Source organism: Heterocephalus glaber, unplaced genomic scaffold, assembly GCF_053883595.1.
Source record: "Heterocephalus glaber isolate CG9 unplaced genomic scaffold, H.glaber_assembly_v1.0 deba00001428, whole genome shotgun sequence".
In the NCBI taxonomy this organism is placed as follows: domain Eukaryota; kingdom Metazoa; phylum Chordata; class Mammalia; order Rodentia; family Bathyergidae; genus Heterocephalus; species Heterocephalus glaber.
Genome location: NW_028258293.1, coordinates 29,301,735 through 29,314,158, shown reverse-complemented (window position 1 = coordinate 29,314,158; position 12,424 = coordinate 29,301,735). Strand labels below are relative to the sequence as shown.

General features: G+C 37.0%; 1 protein-coding gene and 1 pseudogene across 1 annotated transcript in view; one reads left to right on the top strand and one right to left on the bottom strand.

Annotated features, from left to right (window-relative positions):
• The window catches only part of Rnf169 (ring finger protein 169), an 87,203-nt gene that overhangs the window by 33,716 nt on the left and 41,063 nt on the right, over positions 1-12,424 (bottom strand). The gene's annotated exons all lie outside the window — the stretch shown is intronic.
• LOC106010952 (heterogeneous nuclear ribonucleoprotein D-like pseudogene) lies at positions 3,377-4,389 on the top strand (annotated as a pseudogene).

Below are 12,424 nucleotides of genomic sequence, written 5' to 3'. Positions count from 1 at the left end.
ATGTTGAAAGATTTTATAACCTAACAGGAAAAATAACGTTTTAAAATAAGCCAACTTCTCTTGTGATCAACTTCTTCCATAATGTGACAACATATTTTAAAGTTTCTTGGTAATGCAAGCTTTTTTAAATAAGTTTTTATAAAAAGGTGAAGCCAGGGCCAGGGATTTAGCTCAGTGGTTTCGCTGCCTGCTGAGCAAGCACAAGGTTCCAAGTTCGATCCCCAATACAAAAAAAAAAAGTAAAGCCAATAAAGAAAAAAATTAAATTAAAAAAAAAAAAAAGGCTGAAGCCAGGCATGGCAGCCACACCTGTAATCCCAACACTCGGGAGGCTGGAGCATTAGATCACTGAGTTCGAGGCCAGCCTGGGCTACATAGTAAGGTGAGTTCAAGGCCAGCCTGAACTACATAGTGAAACCCTGTGAAAAAAAAAGTTTTGTTCAACATTCAGGTCATGATGCATTTTGCATAACAATAGCAAAACAGATTGAAGTGAAAGTTTTAATAATGTATATCTTATTTTATAGTTCAAGGCAGAAAGATAATAAAAGACTTTTAAAATACTATTTCAAAAATAAATCCTAAATTTACTCATATTTTAAAAATTCCCTTCACAAAAGTTAATGACCTTAGAGAGCAATGATTCACATTAGTAACTCATTGACCATATCTGGTTACTCTGTTCTCTAAGGACTATGAATGACATGTTTACTATTTGGATAATGCAGCCATAAATGGGAAGAAAATACTCCTCAAAAATGAACTAGTGGTGAAGTTAAAAAATAAATGGGCTAATTTACAGAGAGCATAAACCACTCATGGGATATACACAATTATCAAAAGCAGTTCATCTTTCCATTAGAGAAACCAAAGAGATAAGTAGTATTCTTCCCCACTACCTTTCATCTTTCAAAAGCCCTATAACTGAAAAAAGATAAACAAGAATATGCTGATTATGTGCTTCCATACTCTAACATAAAGAGTTTATTATCTAACCATGTAGTCAAAGCTAAGCATCTAACAAGCTGTAGAAGCAGAAAAAATAATAGTATAAAATAATAAGGTTAATCCAACCAATAAATAAAATTTAAAGATAATTATCTCAAAAGACAAACATGACTAACAGTCATTCTTTATTTTTTCATTTCAACATGCATTTACTGTAACCTTTATATAAGAATAAATACAGCCACGCATAGTGGCCCATGCCAGTAACCCCAGCATTCTATAAGGCCAAGGCAGGTGGATCACAAGTTTAAGCCCAGCCTGAGCAATTTAATGACTTAATGAACGTTTGTCTTGAAATTAAAATAGAGAGCTGGGGATGAAATATCCTGGATTCAATCCCCATTGCATGCCCCCATCCCACGTACACACACACACACACACACAGAACAGAAAAGGAAAGAAAAAAGACATCACAGAAAACATACAAATGGCCAACAAACATAGATATTGCTCCTCTCTAGTAAACCAGGAGATTTAGTAAATTTAGTAAAATATCAAAAGCAATGATAAAGGTTTACTGTTGGTAAAAAAATAATTTGGAAAATCTTTTAAAAAGACAATTTGTTAATATCCATCAAAATACAGAAAGTATATATACCATTTCCCACTTTCACTTCTAGAAATTTAATCTAAAGAACATATTTTACCTAAAGGACATATTTGCTCATATATGTTCATAAGAACTCAGTGCAGCATCTCTTTAAACTTTGGGGAAACAATGAAAATGGCCAATGATAATGGAATGGTAAGTTAATTCTGCCACATTCCTACTAGGAAATAACAATTCAGGATAAAAACTTTTATATTAAAGTAAAAAAAGAAAATCACAGAATAGAACATATTGTTTATACTTGCAGCCGATCTGGGTGTGTATAGGGAGAAGGAAACATATTACCTCTCAAAAATTCTAGCTTCTCTTTTTTTTTTTTTTTTTGGTACTGGGGATCAGACTAAGGTCCTTGTGCTTGTGCAGCAGGTGGCGAAACCACCGAGCTAAATACCCGGCCCAAAAATCCTAGCTTCTTTGAAGTATTTACCATCATGCTGTATCACACATGATTCTTTCTAGTTACTCCCCTTTATTCGGAGAAAAACTTAGCACCAAGATTTTCCAGCTATAGTACTCTAGTGATCATTGCTACAGATTTCTATATTAGTGTGCTCCCTCAGTTCCTTTACCCCTTCTTTAAAAATCTTTTCTTCCATTCTTCTTTGTCTATCTGCTGCCATGGTCATACTCTAAAATTTGTGATGTGCAATAACTAAACCACCACCCAATTTAACCACTTCCCTTTTCCCTTAACATGCCTCTCCATGTTAAGACCATCGCTTTCTAGCTTTCCAGCTTTCTTGTATGCCAGTCATCTTACTTCAATAATTCTTTTCTCAACGTCAGAACCTCCAGTCCACTGACCCTTCTATTCTTTCACTGTCCATCGTCTCTCATATCCTCACTTTCCTCCTTAGCCTATATCAATGAGCAAAGACTATAATAAATTCCTTATATACAAAATGTCAAGTCCACTGCATCTCTCTGTCATACTTCTGGCAAAACTCAAACCCTGGTTAAACTTAACATATTTCTTACAACAAAAGTATCCTAACCAGGGCCGAGGATTTAGCTCAGTGGTTTTGCCGCCTGCTGTGTAAGCACAAGGACCAGAGTTTGATCCCCGGTACCAAAAAAAAAAAAAAAAAAAAGCGTATCCTAATTGCTCTATTTTGTCCTTCCTTACTAAAAGAACTCTGATTTTACTAAGGAAGTTAATGTACCTAGTAAAACACTATGCTTCCCAGCCTTCCTAGCAGCGAGATGGAGTCTGTGACACTAGACTATAAAATAAGGATGAAGTCCCTGGGTAGGAGGCCTTGGGGATAAAAAGCTCTTTGAAAGTGTTTTCAGTGCCAATTCAGCTGGCATGCACTCTTCTGCCCAGTTCCTGGATATGATTTTAGAGAAGAATTGGCTACTTCATACCACAAAGGGTCAGATTCTCTTAAAGATGTCTAAACAAACAAAAGGAATTTGAATCCTGATGTCATGGAGCTGTCACATGAGCCCTAAACTGCCTGTCTCCTATGTTTTTGTTACCTGGGTAAGATATAAAGATAGTAAAATAGCAAGTTAACAAATCCATTATCTCACATAATTACTCATTTTTTTGTTTGTTTTTATGGTAAGAACAACTAAAATTTACTACATAGCAGGAATCTCAAATAACTACTTGGTTCAAGTCATTATTTTGGGGTCTCTACTATTAACAGTAAATATATCCTCTTCCGCCGCCATTTTAAATCAAGCTCCATACAACGCTCCCCAGCTGCCAGCACCCCCGCAACCCGGACAGCGCGCCCACTTGCCTCTGCTGACCGCTCCGCCCCCATGGAGGGCATGAATGAGTACAGCAATACAGAGGAGTTCGCCGAGGGGTCCAAGATCAACGTGAGCAAGAACCAACAGGATGACGGTAAAATGTTATTGGAGGCTTGAGCTGGGATGCAAACAAGAAAGATCTGACGGAATATTTGTCTCGATTTGGGGAAGTTGTAGACTGCACAATTAAAACAGACCCAGTCACTGGAAGATCAAGAGGGTTTGGATTTGTTCTTTTCAAAGATGCTGCTAGCATTGATAAGGTTTTGGAGCTAAAAGAACATAAACTGGATGGGAAATTGATAGACCTCAACAGGACCAAAGCTTTAAAAGGCAAAGAACCCCCTAAAAAGGTTTTTGTGGGTGGACTGAGCCCAGATACTTCTGAACAAATTTAAGAATATTTTGGAGGCTTTGGAGAGATTGAAAATATTGAACTTCCCGTGGATACAAAAACAAATGAACGGAGAGGATTTTGTTTTATCACATACACAGATGAAGGGCCAGTCAAGAAATTGTTAGAAAGTAGATACCATCAAATTGATTCTGGAAAGTGTGAAATCAAAGTTGCACAACCCAAAGAGGTATATCAGCAGCAACAGGTGGGTGAGGTGGTAACTAGGGGTCGAGGCCAAGGTCAGGGCCAAAACTGGAACCAAGGATTTAATAACTATCATGATCAAGGATATGGAAATTACAATAGTGCCTATGGTGGTGATCAAAACTATAGTGGCTATGGCGGATATGATTATACTGGGTATAACTATGGGAACTATGGATATGGACAGGGATATGCAGACTACAGTGGTCAACAGAGCACTTACGGCAAGGCATCTCGAGGGGGTGGAAATCACCAAAATAATTATCAGCCATACTAAAGAGGAAGACATTGTACAAAACAGGAGATGCTAAAGAAATCTTGCAGGATGACATTGAAGACTGGTCTTCTGTTGCTCTAATGATTATTTTGTAAAAGACTTTCTAGTGTACAAGACACAGCTGTGTCCACCTGTATATAGCTGCCAATGTTTTGTTTTTACTTTGTCCTTTGCTATGTGTTATGACTCAGTGTGGATTTGTGTTTATACAAATTTTATATGTATGATTTCATGTTAAACCCCAAATAAATGCTTATGTGATTGTTAAAAAAAACCAGTAAATATAATTTTGACTTAATTCCATTACAGTTTATTTCTTGCACAGCAACATGAGACTTCAAAATTAAAAGTCAGATTATATTACCTGTTTTCCAACATACCTAAAATAAATTAAGAGTCTTTACTAGGTAGACTAGGCCTTCTTTGACCTAGTCCTTCAATGATTCTCAACTTATCTCCTTACAAATCCCCTTACCACCCTCTGTTCCATTTGCATAAAATAAAATTTGTTAACTTTTTACAGCCATTATGAAAGGTTTCTTTTGTTGTTGTTGTTGTTGTTTTGAGACAGGGTCTTGCTATGTAGCCCAGGCTGGCCTTGAACTCACTATGTAGCCCAGGCTGGCCTCAAACTCAAGGTGATCCTCCTGCCTCAGCCTCCCAAGTGCTGGGATTACAGGCACACTCCACAAGCCCAGCAAGCCATTATAAAAGTTTTTACTGTCACTTAAAGAGGTACACAAAATAAAAGGTATAATAATGTTACATATCAAATTAGCAATAATGAGTAGTGTAGAATTAACATCCACTTACAATCCTTTGCTCAGGAGAAATATTTAAAGATGTTTCTCTCCCAACAACTCATCTAAATACAGTAGTTATGAATGTACTTTGCTTTGTTTCAGAAAATTTGCAGTCTAAAAGATATCTTTTTTTCTATTTCTTCATCCAAATTTAGTCTTTGAAAATTTTTTTTGGGGGGGGTACTGGGGATCGAACTCAGGACCTTGCACTTTCCAGGCAGGTGCTATGCCACTATAGTCTTTCAATTTTTTAAATAATTTTATTAAGGCATATTTTACATATCATATAACGCATCTATTTCAAGAGTATAATTCGGTGGTTCTTAGTACATTTACAAAATTGTGGAACACATCATAAATCAATTTTAGAAATCATCACCTCAGTAAAATTCTTCATGTCCATTTACTATTTTTTTTTTTGGTACTGGGGATCGAACTCGGGTCCTTGTGTTAATCACTATTCCTACTACTCTATGGTCCAATGAACCACTACTCTACTATCTAGCCCTAGAAAATGTCTATTCTGGACATTTTCTATAGTAGAATGATATAAGATATAGTTCTGAGGCAGGCAATAGCTAAGGAAAAGACTGGAGAAAGAAGGGAGGAGCTGGCCTGCCTTGGAGCCTGCTTTTGGTGCTAGATCTGAAACATGAGGTAACCAAGGAAACACCTGAGGGGTGGGCACTTGAAGCCAGCTTTTCAGAGACTTAGATCTACCTTCTGAGTTAAACATTAGTCAGGACCAAGATGCCCAGATCTAAATACAATGGGAAAAGGTAACCAGGTAATTTAGCTTATACACAATAAGTCCCCAGCATGTACCCAGTGGTCTTTTGCAACCCTTGGCCTGATCCCCAATCCTAATCACCATGTCACTGACTATGCAGACTTGACCCCTCTGAGGACTTTGGTTGCCATGCCTTGATAGTTCCTTTAAGGGTCATAAAAGGTTAAAACCTCCACCACCCTACAAAGGGGCAAAGTAAAGACACCCATAGGCAGGAGTCACACCTCAGACCAAATCCTCACTTCCACCCCAAACCTTAAAGTTTAAAACCGTGAACAACAAGCCCCCGCAATGCTGTAAGCTCTTCTCACTGGCCTACTCTCACTCTGTGAAATGTATCTCATCTTTTCTCTTTCAAATGAATCATTGATGGTCTTCTACTATTGGGTCTTTGCTCAATTCTTTGTTTAGAATATCAAGAACCTAGAAAGATCCCCATCCAGTAACAGTTTCTTTTATCTGGCTTCTTTCATTGCACATCTTTTTGAAGATCATCTATTTGATACCATGGGCTAGTAGTTCATTCCTTTTTATTGCTAAACAGTATTCCTTTACATGGATATGCCAGATAAGTGCCTTTAGCTGTTTTTACTTGAATTTCTATTTTCCAGTTTGTACACTGGATACAGGATAACTTGAGTACTTGGGGTGGGAGAGAGTGATACGTAGCTAATTTGTATTCAGCCCAAGTAACATAGGTGAGTGTTTCTCCGACTCAATCCCAATTTATTTATTTATTTTTTGGTACTGGGGATCAAACTCGGGACCTTGTGCTTGTGAGGCAGTCACTGGAACCACTGAGTTAAATCCCCGGCCCCTCAATCCCAATTTAAACAAAGTACAATTTTCCTAGCTTCACTTAACAATTTCATGCTCATTTTAAAAGACTGTTCTGGGGCCAGGGATTTAGCTCAGTGGCACTGCACCTGCCTGGCACGCACAAGGTCCTGAGTTCGATCCCTGGAACAGGAAAGAAAAAAAAATAAATAAATAAATAAATAAATAAAAAATAAAGACTGTTCTGTCCCTCCCTCCTAACAAGAACAGAAGCAGTTTCTCAAGGATTCTTCTTCCAGTTGTCTTACTATACACCTGTGCTTTACCTCCTTTTTCCACTTCTAACTCCTTGTTTTCTCTTTAAGATCATTTGCTTTAAAATTTCCACATTCTCAAAGTTTCTGGAAAGACATACTAGAATAGCCGCATATTCTGAAATTTCATTTAAGAACCTGAGGTTCTTCTCACATAATCCCTGCAAATAGTTTCCTTCTATATACAAAAAAGTTTTTTAAGTGATTTTAAACCTCACAACATCAATATAAAAGGATGATGAAGCTCCTAGTCAACATTTGATACCCTCATTTAAAAGTGAATGTCAACCAATATGTAATAAAGCATAGTTTTCCCTTATCTTCTCCCTTTAACATGACTTTGTTAAATAAAAATTTTTCATTCAGTACTGTACAAAATGCCACAGTATCATTATCATCTTATTATATAGAAAGCTAAGTTAGAAATATTCTAGGCAGTGAGACAGGGCTGGGCCCTTGACAGAGTCAGGACAAAGGTAAAACACATTACAATCGTGGCCAGAGGCACATTTGTTGGAGACCAGGCCTCAAGATAAAGATGAAATGACCAGGCCTGCATACTTCCTCAAAAGACAAACACTGGACCTAATGAAGTCTAGATAACATCAGTCACCCAGGTGGGTGACCAAGATCTCTAGACATTATTTTCTAGAAAAAGTCTTTGTTCTTTCCACATACACTTGTTACGTGATTCATTTCCCCATCAGAACACTATTAACTAATCAACTATACTTATAACCTTATTGGTTAATCATAGCTGTAACCCACGTTGCACCTGCACAGGTTTTGCTCTATAAGACTTCCATGTAAAGTGGAGTTCCCTGCCACCCATTTGGTCCCTCTCCTGCCTCTCAGAGGCTAGCCTTTCAATAAATGTTTTCCTGTTCTTAACCTCCATTGTTCCTAGAATTCATTTTTTTATTTTAGAGAACACAAACTTGGTGTATCAGACATCTAACTGGTTGGGAGATATAATATTTTCATATTTCATCTCCTGTTTCATATGGGAAGTCCCACTGAGGGGAGATAATTAAAAGGTAAGAGTTTGCTGTCGTTTCATAAATTCTGGATTGTGTCATCCTTGAATTTTACGTTTTGCCTTTGCTAACTGCTTATGCCTTGAGGGTTTTTTTATACACTGTATTTTATTTAAATGATTATGATGTTTCTTTAAAAGGATACTTTACTTTTGCAGACAAGGTCTTATATTTGTATTTTAAACTAATCATTCCTCATTTGACTGGTTTGTTATCTTAGCACTAAGTAATATTAGGATACCACCAAGTGGCCTTTAATGGTAACTACAAATAAATTTAGAAGATGCTGTAAAATGGATCTTTTAATTAAATCTACTTTCTATTTGAGAAATGTACACGCCTATTTTAAAAATTAATTTTATTGGTACATTTTAAGTTTACAATGTGACATTCATCATTGGAAATCTGTACCTTTCCATAATCTATCTTGAGTCTTATTTTTTCCCCATTGCCCTGCCCTCCCTTTAACCCCTCCATCCCTCCCTATTTACAAAGACTTTGTTTTCATTTTCTCATATTAATTCCATTCCTTTCCTTCCTTTCCCCAATCCCCCACACACACTTCCCTTCCCCTTTGGACCTTTTCTTCCTATTTCACATTATCTTTTATGCCTTTTGAACCTTATTTACATTTTCAGTTTCTCACAACAGAGAAACTATTCAGTATTTGCATGTGTGTCCTATTTTTTTCACTTGAGAGTATCGCCTCAATGTTCACACATTTAGCTATAAATGTCTCTAATTTCTCATTCTTTATGGCTGAGTAGTACTCCATTTTATTTTTTTTAAATGTACTTTCTTTATCCAGTCTCCAGTTGACGAGCAAGTGGGCTGTTTCCAAGTTTTAGCTATTATAAATTGTACCGCTATAAGAATGGGTATACATATATTGCTGTGGTATAAGTCTTTTAATTCATTTGGGAAGATACTCAGCAGGGGAATAGCTGGGTCAAATGGAACCTCTAATCCTAGTTCTTGGAGGTATCTCCACAATGATTTCCACAGTGTTGCACCAGTCTATACTCCCACCAGCAGTGGAGCAGGGTTCCTTTTTCCCCACCGCCCCGCCAGCATTTGTTATTGGTTGATTTCTTGATAGCAGCCATTCTTTCTGGGGTGAGGTGGAATCTCAGCTTTGTTTTCATTTGCATCTCTCAAATGACCAGTGATGTTGAACATTTTTTCATATGTTTATTCACTATTTCTACTTCTTTGTCTGAGAAATGTCTGGTCATTTCAGATGCCCATTTTTGGATTGGGTCTTTAAATTTGGGAGGTCTGATTTTACTACGTTCTTTATACATTCTAGATAGTAGACCTTTGTCTGAGGAACACCTGGCAAATTTTTCTGCCCATATTGTGGGTTGTTCTCTTCACACTGTTGGCGGTGCAGAAGCTTTTTAATAAGAAGAGATCCCATTTGTTTTTTGTTTTGTTTTGTTTTGTTTGGTACCGGGGATCGAACTTGGGACCTTGCACTTTTGAGGCAGGCGCCAGAACCACTGAGCTAAATCCCCGTCCCTAAATCCCACTTGTTGCTTCTTTGTGCTAGTTCATATGCAACTAAGGTTTTGTTCATGAAATCTTTTCCTATCCCAATGTCTTCAAGAGTTCTACCTAACCACTGTTCCAGCTGGTTCAGCGTTTCTGTTTTAATATTTAGATCTTTAATCCATTTTGATTTGTTTAGTGCATGGTGAAAGATATAGGTCTAGTTTTAATCTTTGGCAAGGTGAAACCCAATTTTTCCTGCACCATTTATTAAAGAGGCTATCTTTTCTCCAGTGAGGGTGTTTGGCTCTTTTTTGTCGAAGATGAGGTGGCTGAGTGTGTCTGGAGTTGTTTCTGAATCTTCTACTCTATTTCACTGATACTCGGGTCTGTTTCTTTGCTGGTACCAAGCTATTTTTATCACAGTAGCTTTGTAGTATAGTTTCAAGTTGGGAACTGTGATGCCCTCTGCCTTGTCTTTGCTACCTAGAATTGCTTTTGCTATTCTAGGTCCCTTCCTGTTCCAAATGAATTTTTGGATTGTTTTCTCAAGGTCCATGAAGTATGCTGCTGGGATTTCAATTGGGATTGCTCTGAATCTATATAGCAGTTTTGGAAGTATGGCCATTTTCACTATATTGGTTCTTCCTACCCAGGAGCAAGGGATGTCTTTCCATTTTCTGACATCATCTTTGATCTCTTTTTTCAGAATACTATAATTTTCAGACTAGAGGTCTTTAATTTCTTCTCAGGTTGATTCCTAGGCATTTCATTTTTTTGGATGCTATTGTGAAAGGAGTTGTTCCTTAAGTTCCTTTCAGTGAATCTGTTGTTCATGTATAGGAAAACTATTGATTTTTGTGTGTTGACCTTGTATCCAGCTACTCTACTGAGTTTACTTATTAAGTCTAGAAGACTTTTGGTGGAGTTCTTGGGGTCCACTACATAGAGTATCATGTCATCTGCAAATACTGACAATTTGACTTCTTCATTTCCTATCTTTATTCCTTTTATTTCTCTTGTTTAATTGCTGTGGCTAATGTTTCCAAAACCATATTGAACAGGAGTGGTGATAGTGGACATCCTTGTCTTGTTCCTGATTTTAGTGTGAAGGATTTCACTTTTTGAATATTTAGTATGATATTGGCTGTTGGTTTTTCATAGATGGCTTTTATTCGGTTGAGGTAGAAACCATCTATTCCAATTGTCTGTAGGGTTTTTATCATGTGTGTTGGATTTTGTCAAATGCTTTTTTTTTTGCATCTATTGAGATGATCATGTTTTTTATCCTTGGCACTATTAATATAGTGTATTACATTTATTGATTTGCATATGTTGAACCATCCCTGCATGCCTGGTCTGAATCCCACTTGGTCAAGGGTGTATAATCTTCTTGATCATCTTCTGCATTCTGTTTGCCAGTATCTTACTGAGGAATTTTGCATCTATGTTCATTAGTGAGATTGGCCTACAGTTCTCTTTTTCGGTTGGGTCATTCTCTGCTTCTAGGATCAAGGTGATGCATGCTTCCAGGAATGAATTTTGGAGAATTGCTTCCATTTCAATTTCATTGAAGAGCTTAAACAGTAATGGCAACAGTTCTTCTCTGAACGTCTTGTAGAATTCAGCAATGAAGCCATTGGGATCAGGTTTTTTCTTCACTGGTAAGTTTTTATTACATTTTCAATTTCATTGATTGATATTGGGTTAAAATCTTTAAATATTCTTCATTCAACTTTGGAAATTCATATGTATCTAGAAATCTGTCCATTTCTTCTGTGTTTTCCATCTTATTGGCAAATAGGTTCTCAAAGTAGGTACTGATGATCCTCTGGATTTCTGCTGGGTCCGTTGTAATTTCATCCTTTTCATTCCTAACTGCATGGATTTGGGTCTTTTCTTTCCTTCTTTTGATAAGCTTGGTTAAGGGTTTGTCAATTTTGTTCTTTTGAAGAACCAACTCTTGGCTTCATTGATTTTTTTGTATCGTTCTCTTAGTCTCCATTGCATTAATTTCTGCTCTGATCTTTATAATTTCCTCCCTTGTATGAGCTTTGGGTTTGTCCTGCTCTTCTTTTTCTAGAAGCCTGAGGTTCAGCATCAGCTTGCTTAATTGAGCTCACTCTGTTTTCCTAACATGAGTGTTCACTGCTATGAATTTCCCTCATTAGACTGCTTTCATTGTGTCCCATAGATTCTGATATGTTGTACTGACATATTCATTTAATTGTAGAAACTGATTTCTTCTTTAATTTCCTCTGTGACCCACTGGTTATTCAGAAATATGTTGTGCAATTTCCATGTGTTTATGAAATTCTTGCAGTTTCTATTGCTACTGATCTCCAATTTCATTCCACTGTGATCCGATAGTATATAGAAGATAACTTCTATTCCTTTTCACTTAAACATGTTCTATGAGCGAGTATGTGGTCTATTTTGGAGATCGACCCATGTGCAACTGAAACGAATGTGTATTCTGATTTTATAGGGTGGAACACTCTGTAAACATCTGTTAGGTTCATTTGCTCAAGACTGATTGAATTCTAGTATTTCATTACTTATTTTTTGTCTAATTAATCTATCTATTTGTGACAGTAGGGTATTGAGGTCCCCCACTACTATTGTATTAGTGTTTATTTGATTTTTCATGTCAGTTAGTATTTGTTTTATATAGTTGGGCGCATTAGTATTTGGTGCATATATATTTATGATTGTCACCTCTTCCTCTTGGATTTTTACCTTTACAAGGATGTAGTGACCTTCTTTGTCTCTCTTAGTGTTGGTTTGAAATCCACTTGATCTGCAAAGAGGATAGCTACCCCTGCTTTTTGGGGGTTCCTGTTGCATGGAGTATTTTTTTCCACCACTTAACTTTCAGTCTATGAGTTTCTTTTTGAATTGTTTTTCTTGTATGCCGTATATTGTTAGATCTTGCTTCTTGTCCCATTCTGG